Source organism: Tupaia chinensis, unplaced genomic scaffold, assembly GCF_000334495.1.
Source record: "Tupaia chinensis unplaced genomic scaffold, TupChi_1.0 Scaffold000316_1, whole genome shotgun sequence".
Classification (NCBI taxonomy): domain Eukaryota; kingdom Metazoa; phylum Chordata; class Mammalia; order Scandentia; family Tupaiidae; genus Tupaia; species Tupaia belangeri.
In genome coordinates this window covers 6,943,336-6,962,625 of record NW_006159809.1, presented here as the reverse complement: position 1 = coordinate 6,962,625, position 19,290 = coordinate 6,943,336, and the positions used below count along the sequence as shown (strand labels likewise).

The 19,290-nt window shown below is 42.4% G+C and overlaps 2 protein-coding genes across 2 annotated transcripts in view; one reads left to right on the top strand and one right to left on the bottom strand.

The window, feature by feature from the left end:
* Window positions 1-18,525, bottom strand: part of PAIP2B (poly(A) binding protein interacting protein 2B) — a 91,902-nt gene extending 73,377 nt beyond the window's left edge. The window contains exon 1 of the mRNA XM_006151266.2: window positions 18,460-18,525. The gene's annotated coding sequence lies outside the window, so the exon portion shown is untranslated. The remainder of the gene's footprint in view (window positions 1-18,459) is intronic.
* Window positions 18,526-18,900: 375 nt separating this feature from the next.
* Window positions 18,901-19,290, top strand: part of ZNF638 (zinc finger protein 638) — a gene marked incomplete in the record, with an annotated part of 146,080 nt that continues 145,690 nt past the window's right edge. Inside the window, 1 exon segment of the mRNA XM_027772969.1 lies at window positions 18,901-18,920.

Sequence of the window (19,290 nt, the reverse complement as noted above, 5' to 3'; positions counted from 1 at the left end):
GAAAGACTCTGGGAGAAGAAATCTGAGGGAAAAGATAGGGTTTGGGTTTTGAAATTGTTAAATTTGAGATGTCTGTTAGACATCCAAATAGAGATTGATAAATGATTAGATTCATTAGTCTGGATTCAAGTCTATGGAAGTTGGGGGCCAGCAGGAGGCTGGCAGTTAAGGCACTGGATTCCCATGTTGCCGAATGCAGTGCAAGTCCCTGATCTGGAGGCTTGAGGATCAAGGCAGGTGTGTGTGCAAGTGTGCCTAAAATCCCCACTGGAGAATGGAAGAGAAGGGACTGTGGCATGGCCATTCATCCTGGGAGGTGATTTCTTACCTTCCCTCTCTGTCTCTCTCCAGCAAGCACACATGTCCCATGGCAAAAAACAAAACATGGGGGACCAGCAGTTAGTGTAATGGCTATGTCACTGGACTCCCATGTAGTCAACCGTGGTTCAAGTCCCAGACCCGGTGGCTTAAACTCACGCCGGGCGCGTGTGCGTGCGTGCCCTAGATCCCGAGAGGAGAATGGAAGAGAAGGGATTGCAGTGTGGCCATCCCCTCTGGGGGGGGTGATTTCTCATTTTCTGTCTCTCTGTCTCTCTCTGTCTGTCTAGCGAGCGTACGCGCCCTATAGCAAAACAAAACAAAACAAACAAACAAAAAAAAAACCTCTCCAAAAAAAGAAGAAAAGAAAAGAAAAAATATGGGACCAGCAGTTGGCATAATGGCTATGTCGCTGGACTCCTGTGTAGTAGACTGGGATTCAAGTACCGGACCCGGTGGCTTAAACTCACGCCAGGCACGTGTGCATGCATGTCCGAGAGGAGAATGGAGGAGAAGGGATTGCAGCGTGGCCATCCCCCCGGGGGGTGATTTCTCACTTTCTGTCTCTCTGTCTCTCTCTGTCTCTCTGGTGAGCACATGCACCCTGTAGTAAAAACCTCTCCAAAAGAAAACAAAAAAAGACCATGACAGTTGAAAGTATATAGATGGGGCCAGCCTGTGGTGTGGCGGCGATGGAGGCTGGATTCCCATACGGCTGACCTTGCAGTTTGAGTCCTGGACCTGAAAGCTTGAAGGATATGCTGGATGCCTGTGTGCGCATCTTGCTGAAAAATCTCGAAAAGAGAAATGGAGAAGAGACTGTATCATGATCACTCTCATGGGGGTGCGTCTCACTTTTCCTATCTCTCTCTCTGGAGAGTGTACATGTCCTCTGGCACAAACTGAAAAAAGTTTAAAAATGGTATTTAAGCCCACAAGACTGGTGACATCATCAGGGGAGTGAGTATAGGTGGGGAGGGGGAAAGGGACCACCGTGTGTAATTCTGTTGTGGAGCTCATTTTTGCTTCAGGTACTTGGCCAAGAATATTCTTTCACTAGATATTTGTAAGGTTTATTTCCTCACTTCATTAAACCTCTCTGGAATATCACTTCTTCAGATCACCTTAACGATGCTAACCAAATAAATCTCTTTTCCTTATAGCTAACAACTACTCCCTCTCCCTTCCTCTGTCATGCTTTTCTTCCTTCCTTCCTTTCATTCTCTTTCTTTTCTCTCCTTCTCCCCTCTCACTCCCTTTTCTCCTCCCTCCCTCCCTTCCTCCCTTCCTTCCTTCCTGAATTGCTGCAGGGTACCTTCACTCATAAGGGAGAGACAGAGGGAGAGAGAAAGGAGGAGGAAGCATGCTTCCATGGGGTGTCGTCACATCACAATCCCTTCTCCATTTCTCCATCAAGTCAGGATTTGGGGCAAAAAGGCACATGTCCTCAATGTATTTTTAAAGCCGGGCCAGCAGGTGCTGTGGCGATTAAGGCACTGAACTCCCAAATGGATGACAGTGATTTGAGTCCGAGTCCTAGTGGCTTGCTTTCTCATTTTCCCTCTCTCTGTCTCTCTCTGGTGAACATGTGTGCTCTACAGCAAATTAAAAAACAGCAATTATAATAAATAAAATTAAATTAAAAATTATTTTAAAAAAAAGAGATTGGATAAGGTCCACCCATATTATGGAAGATCATCTTTATTCAGTCTAATGATATAAATTGTAATCTCTTCTTAAAAAAAAAATACCTTCACGGCAACATCCAGACTAGCATTTGCCAAAATGTCTGGGTACCATGGTTTGGCCAAATAGTCATATAAAATGAATCATTGCATAGAGATGTACATATGTGTGTGTGCAAAGTAGAAGGATGGCACGCTTTTCTGTGCTACAGATTTTTTTCATAAAATCATTTACCGTCTAGCGAGCGTACGCGCCCTATAGCAAAAAAAACAAAACAAACAAACAAAAAAAAAAACCTCTCCAAAAAAAGAAGAAAAGAAAAGAAAAAATATGGGACCAGCAGTTGGCATAATGGCTATGTCGCTGGACTCCTGTGTAGTAGACTGGGATTCAAGTACCGGACCCGGTGGCTTAAACTCACGCCAGGCACGTGTGCATGCATGTCCGAGAGGAGAATGGAGGAGAAGGGATTGCAGCGTGGCCATCCCCCCGGGGGGTGATTTCTCACTTTCTGTCTCTCTGTCTCTCTCTGTCTCTCTGGTGAGCACATGCACCCTGTAGTAAAAACCTCTCCAAAAGAAAACAAAAAAAGACCATGACAGTTGAAAGTATATAGATGGGGCCAGCCTGTGGTGTGGCGGCGATGGAGGCTGGATTCCCATACGGCTGACCTTGCAGTTTGAGTCCTGGACCTGAAAGCTTGAAGGATATGCTGGATGCCTGTGTGCGCATCTTGCTGAAAAATCTCGAAAAGAGAAATGGAGAAGAGACTGTATCATGATCACTCTCATGGGGGTGCGTCTCACTTTTCCTATCTCTCTCTCTGGAGAGTGTACATGTCCTCTGGCACAAACTGAAAAAAGTTTAAAAATGGTATTTAAGCCCACAAGACTGGTGACATCATCAGGGGAGTGAGTATAGGTGGGGAGGGGGAAAGGGACCACCGTGTGTAATTCTGTTGTGGAGCTCATTTTTGCTTCAGGTACTTGGCCAAGAATATTCTTTCACTAGATATTTGTAAGGTTTATTTCCTCACTTCATTAAACCTCTCTGGAATATCACTTCTTCAGATCACCTTAACGATGCTAACCAAATAAATCTCTTTTCCTTATAGCTAACAACTACTCCCTCTCCCTTCCTCTGTCATGCTTTTCTTCCTTCCTTCCTTTCATTCTCTTTCTTTTCTCTCCTTCTCCCCTCTCACTCCCTTTTCTCCTCCCTCCCTCCCTTCCTCCCTTCCTTCCTTCCTGAATTGCTGCAGGGTACCTTCACTCATAAGAGAGAGACAGAGTGAGAGAGAAAGGAGGAGGAAGCATGCTACCATGGGGTGTCGTCACATCACAATCCCTTCTCCATTTCTCCATCAAGTCAGGATTTGGGGCAAAAAGGCACATGTCCTCAATGTATTTTTAAAGCCGGGCCAGCAGGTGCTGTGGCGATTAAGGCACTGAACTCCCAAATGGATGACAGTGATTTGAGTCCGAGTCCTAGTGGCTTGCTTTCTCATTTTCCCTCTCTCTGTCTCTCTCTGGTGAACATGTGTGCTCTACAGCAAATTAAAAAACAGCAATTATAATAAATAAAATTAAATTAAAAATTATTTTTAAAAAAGCCATTCATACGTTAAACATTAAATCTCATTATATCCTTGTGTGTGTATGTGTGTGTGTGTGTATATATATATATATATACATATATATATATATATAATTTAATTATTTATTATTTTAAATTTCCTGTAGGATATATGCATGAACCAGATAGAGACAGAGAAAGAGAGCAAGAAAGCAAGGCACCAGGTCTGGGACTAGAACTGTGGTTGGCTATGTGGGAGTCCAACACCTTAACCATTACACCACCTGCTGACCCCCTTGTGTATATTTTTTGTATTCTACTGTTTGAGTGATTTTTCTATTTTGCCATTTCAGAAATGTGGCTTACCTCCTTTTTTTTTTTTGGAGAGGTTTTTGCTATAGGGCGCGTGCACTCACCAGAAAGAGAGAGAGAGACAGAGAGATAGAAAATGAGACATCACCCCCTAGGGGGGATGGCCACACCACAATCCTTTCTCCTCCATTCTCCTCTCGGGATCTTGGGCACGCACGCACACGTGCCTGGCGTGAGTTTAAGCCACTGGGTCCGGGACTCGAACCGTGGTTGACTACATGGGAGTTCAGCAACATAGCCATTACACTAACTGCTGATGCTGGCTTAACTCCTTTTTTTTGAGAGAGATTTTCGCTATAGGGCGTGTGTGCTCGCCAGACAGACAGAGAGAGACATAGAGACAGAAAGCGAGAAATCACCCCCAGGGAGGATGGCCACGCCGCAATCCCTTCTCCTCCATTCTCCTCTCGGGATCTTGGGCATGCACACACACGCGCCCGGCGTGAGTTTTAAGCCACCGGGTCTGGGATGCGAACCGTGGTCGACTACATGGGAGTCCAGCGACATAGCCATTACGCTAACTGCTGGTTCCCTGGCTTAACTCCTTTTAAAGTCACCTGTTTTGTTTTTCTGCTTGAATGTTTATTAGATTATTTCTTTTTTATTTATGCTTGCCTAAGCCTGCCTTCAGTAAATAACTCTTGAGTTATTTTTTTCCTTTTTTTTGGCCAGAGGGCACATGTACTCCCCCCAAAATAGACAGAGACAGAGAGAGAGAAAGCACCCCTCCCACCACCACCATCACCAATGGGGCGTGGCCATACCACAATCCCCTCTCTATTTCTCCATCCTGTTGGGTTTGGGGCACACATGCACACGTGGCTGGCATATTTTGATACAAAAGTGTGATCAGGACCAGCAGATGGCATAATGGTTATGTCTCTGGACTCCCATATGTCCAACTGCAGTTCAAGTCCTGGACCCAGAGGCTTGAAACACACCAGGCACGTGTGTGTGCGTGCCCAAGATCCCGAGGAGATGGAAGGAGAAGGGATTGCGGTGTGGCTATCCCTCCTGGGTGGTGATTTCTTGCTTCTGTCTGTCTGTCTCTGTCTTTCTGGTGAGCACATGCGCCTTCTAGCAAAAATCTCTCTTGAAAAAAAAAAAAAGTGGCCAATAATATCCCATATCTCAAAGAGCAAGGAGGATGAAGACTGAAAAATGGCCATTGAATCTGGTAATTATAAGGTCATTGGTACTTTGGAGAGAGCAATTTCCAAGGAGTGGTGGGAATAATGAACAACAGGCAATGGACAAGGACTTACTGCAGAGTGAAAGAAACATGAGTTCCCTAACTAGGCAGGGATTAAAAATGATAAATGCTGGCAGGGAGAGGAGGGAGAAGGGGTGGGTGAGTGGGATGACTCAGGCCTTTGTCAATTAGACTGCAGGCCTTTGTCCATTAGAGAGGCCGGGTGGTACAGTGGTTAAGAGTACAGTCTTCAGAGCCAGGCTGCCTGCGTTTGTGGCAAGTTTCACCACTACTTACTAGCTATGTAAACCTGGGCAAATTACTGAATGTTTTTGTCTTTAGTTTCCTCATCTGTAAAAGATAACAGTAACTATTTCGGGTTTTGTGGTGCTTAGAAGAGACCAGAGTAAGCACCCAGTAAGTGGAAGTTATCAATATTATTACTGTCATCATCATCATTACTTCATTTGTAAACTCTGGCTTTTTTTTTCCCCCCTCATTAATATCTACTATTTTTGCTCCAGGACAAGAATTTTCAAAGTGTGATCCAGGGATGGTTGGGAGTCCCTAAAGCTCTATCAGGGGACCTGGGAAATCAAAACTATTTTCATAATACAAAGACATGATTTATCTTTTTGACTCTCAATCTTTCACAAATGTAGAATGATGTTTTCAGAAGCAATGTGATATTATAATATTGATGTAAAAACAAAATTGAAAACTTTGCTGTTTTTTAATTAAGCCAGACTTAGAAGAGATTTCAAAAGTGAAAAGGAATGCGTTTTTTCTCATTTTTGTTGCATTTTAGGAACTTTGGGAAATTTTCATAGAAATATTTTATTTATGTCACATCTAATAGGTCTATCTTTATTTTAGATGATGCAAACCAAATATTTAAAAAGCTATCTATTTTAATTTCTAATATGGTAAATATTCAAAAGGTACTACCCACATAAACAAAAGGTCTTGAATAATTTTTAAAAGGGCATTTTTAAGTTTTTAATAAAACTTAAACGTATAAAAAGAAACTTAACACCAAAAAGTTTGAGAATCACTGCTCTAGGAACTGAATCAGAACAGGAAGTGCTAACTAGTCTGTACTCCTCTCGATGGTCACACAAGACCACTTGCTTTGCTCCAAAGAAATGATTTATATTCACAGATCTGGTTTTTGGCTGAGCTGTTCCCTGAGTTTAGAATTGCTTATATTTCTTTGCCTGTCATAAGTCTGCACAGCCTGTAAGACACCTGGACTCCCAATTTCACTGGCTTATGGTGACAATAGGTCCTTAGCTTGCCTTCTCCAAAGCCGCCTAGAACGAAGTTACGCCTTTCTCATAATCTCTTTCTTATTGTTCACCAACCACAAACGTAGTGATAGCTACGTTCCAATCTGAGCAAAGGTGGGAAATAATCCTCTCCCGAATTCTTTGTCGAACTTTGTCTCCTGGACCCTCAAGCCACATTTCTTTTTCTTTTTTTTTTTATCAATTGGCAGAGGGTATGTGCGCTCACCAGAGAGAAACAAGAGAGAGAGACAGGTAGAAAGCACCGAATGGGGACATGGTCATGCAGCAATCCCTTCTCAATTTCTTTATCTTGTTAGGATTTTGGGGCATTCATGCACATGCATTCAGCAAGATGCCAGGGCTGGGATTTGAACTGTGGTTAGACATGTGGGTTCTGGCTCCATTAATCACCAGGCCACGGGGCCACTTTCCAAGCAACATTTCTTGTTGAGTAAATCTCACAAACTTGCTACTTTAATTTTTGCTTACAAGTTCCTTTTATCACTTAGATAGTCTGGGTCTGAATGAAGAATACCATACCCTATTTCCTGTACTTTCATCTCTTACACTCCTCAGTGGTTCGAGAACTAAGAATAGTTTCTTCATAAGAGTTAGCACTTCTTCCAGATTCTGAACCTTGATTTAAGCTTCAATGGGATCACCTGTTGTCACTACCGCCACTACCATCATTATTCTAATCCTTATAAATATTCTGATCACCACAATAATTCTGCAAGGAACATGTTAACCCATTGTATCCCATGTCATCTGTTGCTGCGTAACAAATTACCAGGATCATTGAGAACCACCTTAAAAAATACCTTCCTAGATCATGAAAATGAAACTCAACATGAGTCAGTAATTCAGCCAAGGTAACTCATCTAATACATGGCAGAACTAGATTTGAATTGAAGTCTTTATGAGTCTAAAACCTACCTTTACATTCACTTCAGCATCCTTACGTTGTCTGCCATTGTGGTTATCTCTGCCATTCAACTATTAAGAATTATTAAGGGTAGGGAGTTTATGTCTCTTATTGGCAAAAATATTGGTGACTAAATGAATGAATACATGAATCAAAATGGTCTACATGTTGGACATGTGAGTACAGAAATCGCTAAATCAGAGTTCAAAATAAAAAGCCAGGAGTGTAAAATACAGCATGGGTCAAACTAAGACAAAAGAACAAAGGGGTAACCCGGATAGGCTTTTGACTCCATGGAGTCTTTCAAATTTCTTTTTCCTTCTGTGTGAAACACGGTCTTTCTGTCATGGTGAGTAGAGACAAATCATGTGTGTTGTCAGAATTCAGACGGCAGAATGGTCAAGAATGCCCAGAAGACACTGTGAATAAAGATCTATCTATGTTCCACCCCAAAGGTATTTAACTTGTATATTTATGTGTATGTAACCCAGAAAATCCTGATGAATGTTGCTGTGATGCTAGAAAGAAAGAGTGGAGTTATTCATATATTAATAAAACATTGCCTGTAAAATAAATCCCATTTTATTGGTAGATAATTTATAAAGTTTATTTATTTCTTCCATGAGAGAGAAAGAAGACAGGTGGAGGGCTCCCAACAGAATCTTCACACCATGATCACAGCCAACTGGCATGTTCAAGGAGGTCCTGGGATGTGATCCCAGGGCCTTTCCCACGTGAATCTACTAGTATGACCACTGCACCACCACCTGGCTCCTCTAGGGAACACTTTCTACCTAAGTCTAGCCCAGGTCGTTCTGTAGTCCCTGCTCTCTTTATGGAACCTCTGAAAGGCGCTTTCAGATAGGAGGCAATGTTATGGAAAGGACATTGACTTCTACCATTATTACCAGTGAAATGAGAGCTCACTGGAAAAACAGGTGCCAGACCCATCACTTTCTTTCTTTCACTATGCATTTGGATTTTATATTTCTGATCAGGGTCTTGTAGAAAATATGACTCTGAAGAACAGAGCAGAGGGATAACAGCGGTGTCTTTTATGAAGGGGATGGAACTAGCAGCACCCTCTGTGATTGTCATAGTCCGATCCAGGCTAGAGAAAAAGCATGAACTCATTCTACACGGTCATCGACAAAAAGAACCCTTTTTCAACTGAATGGGAATGGAGTTAACAACACTCTTGAAAAACATAACATTTTAAGCTTTCTGTTGATGAGATCAGTGAACTGTGAAAATCTACCCAAGGGAACAGTCAGCGAACAGCAGTCCTAACTTTTGGTTTCCTAGACTATCCCTAGCTATGAGCCTAACAGTCAGCTGGGCACTCCCTCCATAGCTGAGTATGGGACTTAGGGACTTCAATTTAGTGGTTGAGCCCTGGGTTCTAACTATCAGTCTAACTCATTCTATTTCTAGTTCTGCTAATTCAGCAAGGAAATTTACAGGAAGTTATCAGTGAAGACTGTCTCCCGAAAATCCTGTACCTATGGAAATATTTAGATACTTCTGCACGACCTAGCAACTTTGCTGATTTTGCAGTGTTGAGGAGTCACTATGTGGAAGTTCAGTCTCTAGAGGGGAAGGGCTAAAGGTGACTATTTCTGTAGGTTTGAGCATTACACAGCAATGGCTTCATGACAGTGGAGCTGTGCGTTTTAAAACTTCTTAAATTGTCAAACAGGATTTTTTTTTTTTTAAATGTTGCCTAAGTGCCAGGGTGATACTGTTTACAGGATTAGGTAGGTCATTTGCTGTTGTCAAGTAGCATTTGCAATTGTTGAGCAAGACTCCTTTAGCCATAAAACTATGCCAACCTCTGCAGGACATTCATTCCTCAACTGTTTGCTGACAGTACACAAGTTATCATATAGCCTGCATGGGAGTGTGAGGTGCAGTTCTATTTTCAGCTCACCCTCTGGCTTGCTCTATAACCTTGGGAAAATAACTTCTAGGCCCTGTGCCACAGACCTGACGTCTGTAAATTAGGGCTGGTTAGTAAGCCTCCTCTGGCCAAGTTAGTGGAAGTCATGAATTCTGGAGTTGGGCAATTAAGAACTTCAAATGCTCACTGAAAGTTCTATTTGCATATTCATTCTTTTGAATTTCCTTACAGAACAGCCTTCTTGAACATTTGATCACTTTTCTTTTTGGGGAGGAGCTATACAACATTAAAAAAATTTCCCAGAGAGTGCATGCACTTTCTGGTTAGGGGGAAGGGATTAGGGAAGAGAGAAAGAAAAAGCACCATAGGGGAATGGTTACGCTGCAATCCCTTCTCCTTCATTCCTCCCTCCTTTTGAGTTTTTGGGCATGCATGCACACACGCCCAAAGTGTCTTTCAATCTGCCAGGTCTAGAACTCGATCCACACAGTCAGCCATGTGGGACCCAATTGCCTAAACCACCATGCTACCGGCTGGTCCTCTGATAACATTTTAATGCAGAACATGTTAAAATTACTTTCCTTTGGACAGTCTAACTAAACTTCCAACCTTGCTGTTAATAAAGAGGTTATTAATTTTCCCATTTCTCTCCAGGGTGCCTTTGAACATCACTACACTGTATTTTGCTGCAGCAGAGGCTTAGCCAGGGACCACCCAATCTGTTGTGGTCAACGAACAGAGATCAGTATTGTTAGAACAAACGGAAATTTTTTTTTAATCATACAATTAAACCTCTTGTAAACTTAAAACACCTACATTTATATCACGTTATCTTATCCTCCTGCAAGGCAAAAGTCAGCCACAGCCTCCCTTCCCTTTGCAATCTTTGTTTTAAGAGAGATTTTTGCTAGAGGGCTTGTGCGCTCACCAGAGAGACAGAGTAATAGAAAGTGAGATCATCCCCCAGAGAAATCACTCCCCAGAGGGGATGGTCATGCCACAATCTCTTCTCCTCCATTCTCCTCTTGAGATGTTGGGCATGCACACACACACCCCCAGTGTGTTTTAAGCTGCTAGGTCCAAGACTCGAACTGCAGTTGACTGTATGGGAGTCCAGTGATGTAGCTGTTACGCCATCTGCTGGTCCCCCCTTTGCAATCTTCAAAAAAAAGTTTATTGATTATTTATATCCTCCATAAGCAAAGGAAAGAGGCAGCACTACCAAGAGGGTCTTTTTTTCCCCCACTGCCTGAGGGCATGTGCACTCTGGGGTGGGGCGGGGGGAGAGAGAGAGAGCACCTTACAATGGCTTATGGTCATGTCTCAATCCATTCTCCATTTCTCCATCCTGTTGGGATTTGGGGCACCCAAGCACATATATTCAATGTATTTTCAAGCTACCAGGGCAGGATTAAAACTGTGTGGTTAACTACATGGAATCTGGCACCTTTAACCTCTACTCTATAGGGCTGGTCCCCAATGGTGTCTTGATGCAATGATTTCTCCCCTACCCCCTGCTTCAGTCAGCCCCAAATCATGGGCATGCTTCTGTACTGGGGAGGGGGGTGTGTCTCTGGAACCTTCCCAGGTGGGTCAACCTTGAAGAGCACTGTGTTTATCACTACACCACCATTCCTTTAAGATCACCCCAAACATCCCATTTTGGTGTCCCTAGCCCTTCCCAAGATTACCAATTATTTTTTTCTTTTTTATTGCCAGAGGGTACATGTACTTTCCAAAGAGAGACAGGAATGGAGAAAGAGAATATATCCCTCCGAGTTCTTCCTTTTCTCCAACTCATCAGTATTTTGGGCATGAATGCACATGTGCCTGGCAGGATTCAAACTACAGATAGCCACATGGAATCCAGCTTCCTAAACATTGCACTTAACCACTGCACTACCGGGCCAGTCCAGATTACCAATAATTTGTAAAGGGTTTGTTTTCTTTTATCCTTTCCAACTCTGAGCCACTGCTTCTATGTGTGCTCAATTTTTTTACTGTTACAACTTCCTCAATTTAGTCACTTCCTTAATTTTTCTTTTCTTTTTTTTTTTTTAAGAGAGATTTTTGCTACAGGGTACATGCGCTCACAGAGAGACAGAAAGAGAGAAATCACCCCCTCCCCCACCTCTGGGGGGATGTCCATGCCACAATCCTTTCTCCTCCAGTCTCCTCTCAGGATTTTGGGTACACATGCACACACACCTGAAGTGAGTTTTAAGCCACAGGGTCCGGGACTTGAATTGCGGTTGACTATGTGGGAGTCCAGCAACGTAATTTATGCCATCTGCTGGTCCCACACTTCAATTTCTATAAAATCTCATTTACACAAAGGTTGAATGGGATTTTAAGATTTAGAAAAGTAAATTTAAAATTTATTTATACAACAGTCTTGTTCTTTAATATATCCACTTTCCCACACTATCAGCAGAGATTTCCTATTAGCCCTTCACTCTGCACCATCCATACTTCCCTCCTCTTGACTCTTTTCCTCATCCCCTCCTTCTTTGCCCATGCCTTCATAGCCCTCTGTCTTCCTCTTAAGTTTTCACATGGAGCAGTTTACCTTATTTTGCTAGAGCTTCTGGTCATACCCATATTTTCATTTTATACCTGAACCCGCTTATCAAGGTATTTTTCCCAAAGATAGTTTTTCCTCTTTAAGAGTAATCCTGGGGACCAGTATTTGGTGTAATGGCTGTGTCACTGGACTTCCATGTAGTCGACCGCGGTTTGAGTCCTGGACCTAGTGGTTTAAACTCATGCTGGGTGCATGTGCGTGGGTGCCCAAGAGGAGAATGGAGGAGAAGGGATTGCTGCGTGGCCATCCCCCCAGGGGGTGATTTATTGCTTTCTGTCTCTCTCTGTCTTCCTGGTAAGTGCACGCGCCCTATAGCAAAAACCTCTCAAAAAAAAAAAGAGAGACCTGCTCCCTGATTTCCTAAAGACCCCCCACCCCCTCACCTCCAAAAGAAAAAAGAGTAATCCTGATATGAATATAGTCTCAAATATAGATTAGATGAAAATTAGTAATTTCATAAATCTTATGCTTTGCTCCAACACTTTTGAAAACAGTCGTTCTAATAAATAATTTTTAACAACTTATGAATTTACCCACTTAACTCCATCAATATTCTCTTTTGTAATTTTCAGTTCATACTGAAATGAATGCAACAAGTAATTCCTCCAAGATTTACTTCTCTGAGTTTCTTCACATAGGTAACATATACTTTGACTCTTGCCGAGTGAAGTCTGGGTAGTGACTGAGATATAATTTAGATATAATTCACAAACCACACAATTCCCCCAGTGAAAGTGTACAGTTCAATTAATTTTAGTACCTTCACAGGGTTATGCAGTTATGACCACAATCAATGTCAGGACATTTCATTACCCTTTAAAAAATCCCTGCACCCCGTAGCTTTTTATCCTCTCCCCCACCCAGTCCTAGGTAACCAGAATCTACTCACTGTTTCTACAGATTTGCTTATTTTGGACATTTCATATAAGCGGAATCATACTATATGTGGTCCTTACCGATTGGTTTCTCTGACTTAGCATGTTTTCAAAGCTCATCTGTTGTTGTAGCATGTTAGAACTTCATTCTTTATGATTTCTTTAAAAACTATTAGTTATATGTATGAATAACACATAATAATTGTACATGTTTATGGGGCTGTATGTTTTTTCAGTCCATGAGTACAATGTGTAATGACCATATCAGAGTAACTAGTATATCCATCACCTCAAACGTTTGTGATCACTTTCTATTGGGAAAATTCAAAATCCTCTCCTCTAACTATCTTGAAATATACAATAGACACTTAACTATAGTTACCCTACTGTGCTATAGACCAGACTTGCTTAACTCTAATTTTGTTTCCGTTTACCAAGATCTCTCTCTATTTCCCTTCCCCATATCCTTCCTAGCTCCTAGTAACAACTATTACACTCTCTACTTCTATGAGGTCAACTTTTTTAGATTCCTCATGAGTGAGAACATGCACTACTCCTCTTTCTGTGCCTTGCTTGTTTCACTTAACATGATATCCTTCAGGCTTGTCTGTGTTGTCTGGAATGATAGGATTCCATTGTTTTTAATGGCTGAATAGTATTCCATTGTGTGTATGTATGGGTATATACACACTACATTTTCTTTATCCATTCATCTATTGATGGACATTTAGGTTGATTCTATATCTTGGCTATTATAAAGAGTGCTGCAATAAACATGGAACATGTTTCTTCACCATACATATTTGCTTTCCTTTGGATATATACTGAGTAGCAGGATTGATGAATCATATGGTGGTTCTATTTTTAGTTTTTGAGAACCCTCCATACTGTTTTATATAATGTCTATTCTAATTTACATTCCTACCAATGGGGTATTAGAGTTTGTCTTTTTTGCAGACTCGCCGGTATTTGTTTATTTATTTATTTATTTATTTATTTATTTGATAATAGTCATTCTATCTGGAGCAAGATAATACCTCACTGTGGTTTTAATTTGTATTTCACTAATGACTAATGCTGTTGAGCATTTTTTATCTGCTTGGCGATTTTTATGTCTCCTTTGAGAAATGGCTATTCAGATCATTTGTCCATTTTTTTTTAAAGAGGGATTTTTGCTATAGATTGCGTGAGTTTGCCAGAGACAGAGAGACAGAAAGCAAGAATTCACCTCTCAGTGGGGATGGCCATGCAGAGCAACCCCTTCTCCTCCATTCTCCTCTTGGGATTTTGGGCGCCTGTACACACGTACCCAGCATGAGTTTTAAGCCTCTGGTTCTGGGACTCAAACCGCAGTCGACTACATGGGAGTCCAGCGATGTAGCCACTATGCCATCTGCTTGTCCCATTTGCCCACTTTCTAATAAAATGTTTGGGTTTTTTTTTGCTGCTGAGTTGTTTGGCAAGTAATTGTGACATGATCATACCCCACTGGGTGGTGCTTTCTCCCTCTCTCTCTCTGCTTCTCTGGTGAGTGCATGTACTCAAGGGCAATTAAAAAAAAAAAAAAGATCATTTCACCTACAAATTGGGACAATTAAATACCCATCTTTCCAATTTGGATGCTGATATTTCATTTCCTTTTATCACTGAATAATCTTCCCTTATATGGATACATTCTAATGCTTTACTCATTTGTTAGTTGATGGGCATGTGGGGCGTCACCATTTTTTTGTGCATTAAGAACAATGGACAAAATATACACATACAAGTTTATGTGGATGTTTGTTTTACTTCTCTTGGGTATATTCGTAAGAGTGCAATTTCTGGGTCATATTGTAATTATATGTTTAAGTATTTACTAGACTTTTTTCCCAAGTGGCTATACCATTTTACATTCCAACAGCATATAAGGCTTTGAATTTCTCTACCTCCTTGTTCTATTTGTTTGCTAGGCTGCTTACACTTCACGAATTCATTATCTGCATTATTGGAGATAAATGATCTCACAACCTGCTACAACATCAAATCAAATTAAGTGCTCAAAAACCGATGACTGGGTTGAAAAACTATGGCACATATATACTATGGAATATTCCACAGCTTTAAGATTTGAGATCCTATCATTTGATTCAAAATGGATGAATAAAGACTCGCTGTTGAGTTAAGTGAGTCAGACTTTGAAAGATACACATTGTGTATCCCTACTTAATTTGTACTGAGTGTCTGCACTTTATGGCAGAGGTTGAGAGACTTAAAGATATGATGGTGGAGAGGATGGGTGTTGGATGCTAGAGTGGGTAAGGGAGGAAAGCGAGTGATAAAAAGTGGGTGGTATATGGTGGGTATGAGAAAAATAAATTTTTTTTTTTTTTGGGAGAGGTTTTTTGCTATAGGGCGCGTGCGCTCGCCAGACAGACAGAGAGAGACAGAGAGATAGAAAGCAGGAAATCACCCCCCAGGGGGGATGGCCACGCCACAATCCCTTCTCCTCCATTCTCCTCTCGGGATCTTGGGCACGCACGCACACGCGCCCGGCGTGAGTTTATGCCCCCGAGGGTCCAGGACTCGAACCGCGTTCGACTACGTGGGAGTCCAGCGACATAGCCATTACGCTAACTGCTGGTCCCAGAAAAATAAATTTTTAGGACAGTTATGTCTGTTTAAAAGTGTTATTTGTCTGTTAAACTAGTCTGCAGATTGTTTCATGAATGCTTTATCAAATTATGAAAGTTTAAGTGCAATAATGTTTGAAGATTATAAATGATAAACTTATGTTTAAAAGGAGAAAACAGGGATCAGCAGTTAGCGTAATGGCTATGCTGCTGAACTCCCATGTAGTCGACCGTGGTTGGAGTCCCAGACCCAGCAGCTTAAACTCATGCCAGGAGCGTGTGCGTGCATGCCCAAGATCCCGAGAGGAGAATGGAGGAGAAGAGATTGCGGCATGGCCATCCACCCTGGGGAGTGATTTTTCGCTTTCTCTGTCTTTCTGGCAAGTGCACGCACCCTATAGCAAAAACCTCTAAAAAAAAAAAAAAAAAAAAACAAAAAAAATCAAAACTTTTTCTTTGTATTGTCTAGAAGTAGTTCACTCTAGTGTGTATCTGTTAATTTACCTGTCATCAAAAGAGCACCCGGCCTAAGAGAAAGGACTGGTAAGTGTGCAAAATGTTCCCAATCTTCTGTTAAATTGTAGTTTATCATTAGCCTGTATCTGTAAGTTATGTTTAATTACCTGCACTTTTTCCTTATGTACAACTTTATAAAATAAATAAATAATGCACAGAAAAGTTTAGTTACTCTAGTTCTAGAGACTAGAAGTTCAAGATCAAGGTATTATTTAGGTTTGGTTTCTCCCAAGATCTCTTGCCTTGGTTTTGCAAATGGCCACTTTCTCACTGTGTCCTCACATAGCCTTTTTTCTGTAGGCATATATTCCTGGTGCTTCTTCCATCTTATGGAGATGCCATTCATATCAGATTAGGGTCTCACCCTTATGATCTCATTTAACAGTGAGAGGTAACATTTAGAGGTAACTCTAAGGTCTCCCCCGTCAAATACAATTACAATGGGGATTAGAAAATCAACATACAAATTTTAGGGAGGGATAAGTCTACCCTTAACACTTCCCAACACTTATTATCTGACTTTTTTTTTCCTGGCCAGAGGATGCATGTGATCACTGGAGATAGAGAGAGATAGAGAGAAAGAGAGAGAGAGAGAAGAAAGAAAGCACTCCCCATGGAGAATGGTCACACCATAATCCTTTCTCCTCCATTTCTTCCTCCTTTCAGGATTTTGAGCATGCATGACAAGTGCCTGACATATTTTTCAAGTTACCAGGTCCAAGACTTGAAAGGTACAGTCTGCCAGGTGGGATCCAGCTGCTTTAACTACCATGCCATACCATGCCACACGCTGGACCTTGACGTTCTCATTGGTAGTTGACGTGGTATGGTAACTCACATCTTGGTCAGAATTACACTTCCTTGATTGCTACTAATGTGGACCACCTTTTCATGTGCTTATTGGCATTGATACATGTCCATCAAAGACTTGTCTCTTCATATCATCTGCTCTGATTTTTTGTGATAGCTATATACTGTTCTTGTATATTATCTGCATTACAGAACTACCACAGATATCAAACATACTGCAAGCAATTTTTCTAAATCTTTGGGGGTGGTTATAGCCTTTCAAAGATTAAAATAAAACAAAAATCCCTAGAAACAAAAACATCATTAATGTGACCACATGAAAATAAAAAAATGATTCATTGAAAATACAGAAAACAAAGCCAAAAGACAAGAGATGGGTAAAATAGACAACTTATTCACAATGGACTAATTTCATTACATATATCTGTATTTTCTTTTTTAATGAAAAAAAAGCAAATAACTGAATAAAAAAATAGGTAAACGACATAAGCAGACAGTTAACAGAAAAGACTAAAGCGTGAGGCAAGCCATGCCTCCTGGGGGGTGGGCAGTTCTCCCGCACTTTCTCTCTCCCCTGCCTCCCTTTCTCTGTCTTTGGCCAGTGCATGTGCCCTCTGACAATTAAAAAAAAAAAAAGGAAATTTAAAAACTAAGTTTGATAACATACTGTGTAGAGAGAGGCACTGAATCAGGCACCCTGATAAATTGCCGTGGGAGCATAAACTGAAAGAAACTATACAGAAAGCAATTTGGCAACATTTATCAATTCTTTTTAAAGTACTTTACAGTCCAGCATGCCACACCCAGATAAACAGTCTAGACATGTTTCTGTTCACATGCCAAGCAGCTATAAATAAGAATACTGATCGCAGCACTGTTTGTAATAGAAAAAGAATAAAAATAAAACAGCCTGATAGAATACTATACAACCGTTATAAAGAATGAAAGCTGTCCAAGGTACAGCTGTAAGTGAAGAAAAGCAGGGTACTAAAACAGTGGGAGTACACACATTTTTTAAATAATTATTTTATTTAACTTTATTTATTTATTTTAATTTGACCAGAGATGGGCAGAGTGTAACAAAGAGAGAGAGAAAGCAAGAAAGCAAGCTGCCAGGTCCAGGACTCAAACCACTGTCGGCCACATGGGAGTCCAGTGTCCTTAACCACCATGCCACCTGCTGGCCCCCAGAGTATATGCATTTGTAGACACAAGAGAGAAAGAGATACTGGGGGAATAGTGTGTGAAAAAAACATTAAATAAAAAAAATAAGAACGTCTTTGAAAGAATATGCAAGAAATTGGCTAACAGTGGTAGCCCTAAGAGGAATGAAAACTCAGAGATTAGTGGAGGGCAATAGAGGATGGAAACTTTCTTTTCACACAATATGTTTTTGACGCTATTGAAAATTTTAACCATGTCACACACAAGATCTAGTTGTCTACACAAAGAAAAAAAAGAGAAGAAAATGATGGTGGATTCTTCTCCACTGTGAATCAGGGCCACCAGCATTTTAGCTGGTCTGGCTGAATCTCCTTGTCCTGTCCCTCCCCACCTCCCGCCCAGCCATCACAACATGCCTTCCGACACTGAAATGCGCCTTAAGTGGGTTCCCCTAGACACCTGTTTCCATATCTGCCCACCCACTCGACAGAGATTCTCAAAAGTGGGGGCTGGTTCTCACTCCCGCGCGTCTCCAAGCGGTTTGGCTGGCCCTCAAGCGTCCTGTAAACAGTGAACGAAAAGGGAGAGAAAGACCTTGAAAAATCCGACGCGTGTCCCTACCGTCTTTGGGTGTTACAGACCTTTTATATGCAGAACGTGCTCCCACCTGGACTGCGCTTCATCAGAGGGCGAGAAAAAACGCGGAGTTTCGGGCGTAGCTGCTCCTCCAGTGAACTGATTTTTGACAAGGGGTACCAGTCAATCCAGTGGGAAAAGGAAAACCTCTTCAGCAAATGGTGCTGGAAAAACTGGATTTTCACCCATAGAAAGATGAATCTGAACCCCCTGCTTCCCGCGCTCCGGACCCATTGGCTGGCCTCGGGTGTGGGCGGGGTCCCCTCCGAGAGCTTCGAGCTGCGGGGCCGAAGGGGCAGCGTGCGGGGTGAGCCGAGAGCTGCGCTGGTGCTGTACGCACACCGCCGGCGATGCCCCGGGACCGCGTTCCTGCCGGGACGACCACCCGGGCAGCAACTCCGGCCGCGGCGCCGACCCTATTCTCCTCGCCTGCTGGGACGCCGCGGGTTTCGGACCCGCTGAAGCGGTGAGCGGCTCTTTCGCCCCCTGTGGTCCCTGCCCTCGCCGGTGCTCAGGGACGGTTGGCAATGGGTGGGCAGGAAGGGTACCGGCGGCAGGGTGCCGCGCTCGGCCTCCCGCGTCGTGGAGATCGGGTCCCCGGTGACTGTCACTCCCCAGTCTGCCAGTCTTTAGCGCTTCGCAAGTTGCGTGTGCCGATGTCGGTCAGCGAATGGCCGCAGAACGCCTGGCGGTGCCAGCGCCCTCCGGACACTGGCCCGCGGCCAGGCAGTCGCGGCAACTCCTGCGAGTGTGCGGAAGCGAATGCTCTTTAAGCGAATGATTTGCAGGGGGCCTGGGAGCGGCGGGGGGGGGGGGGGGGGCACAGCACCCGTGGT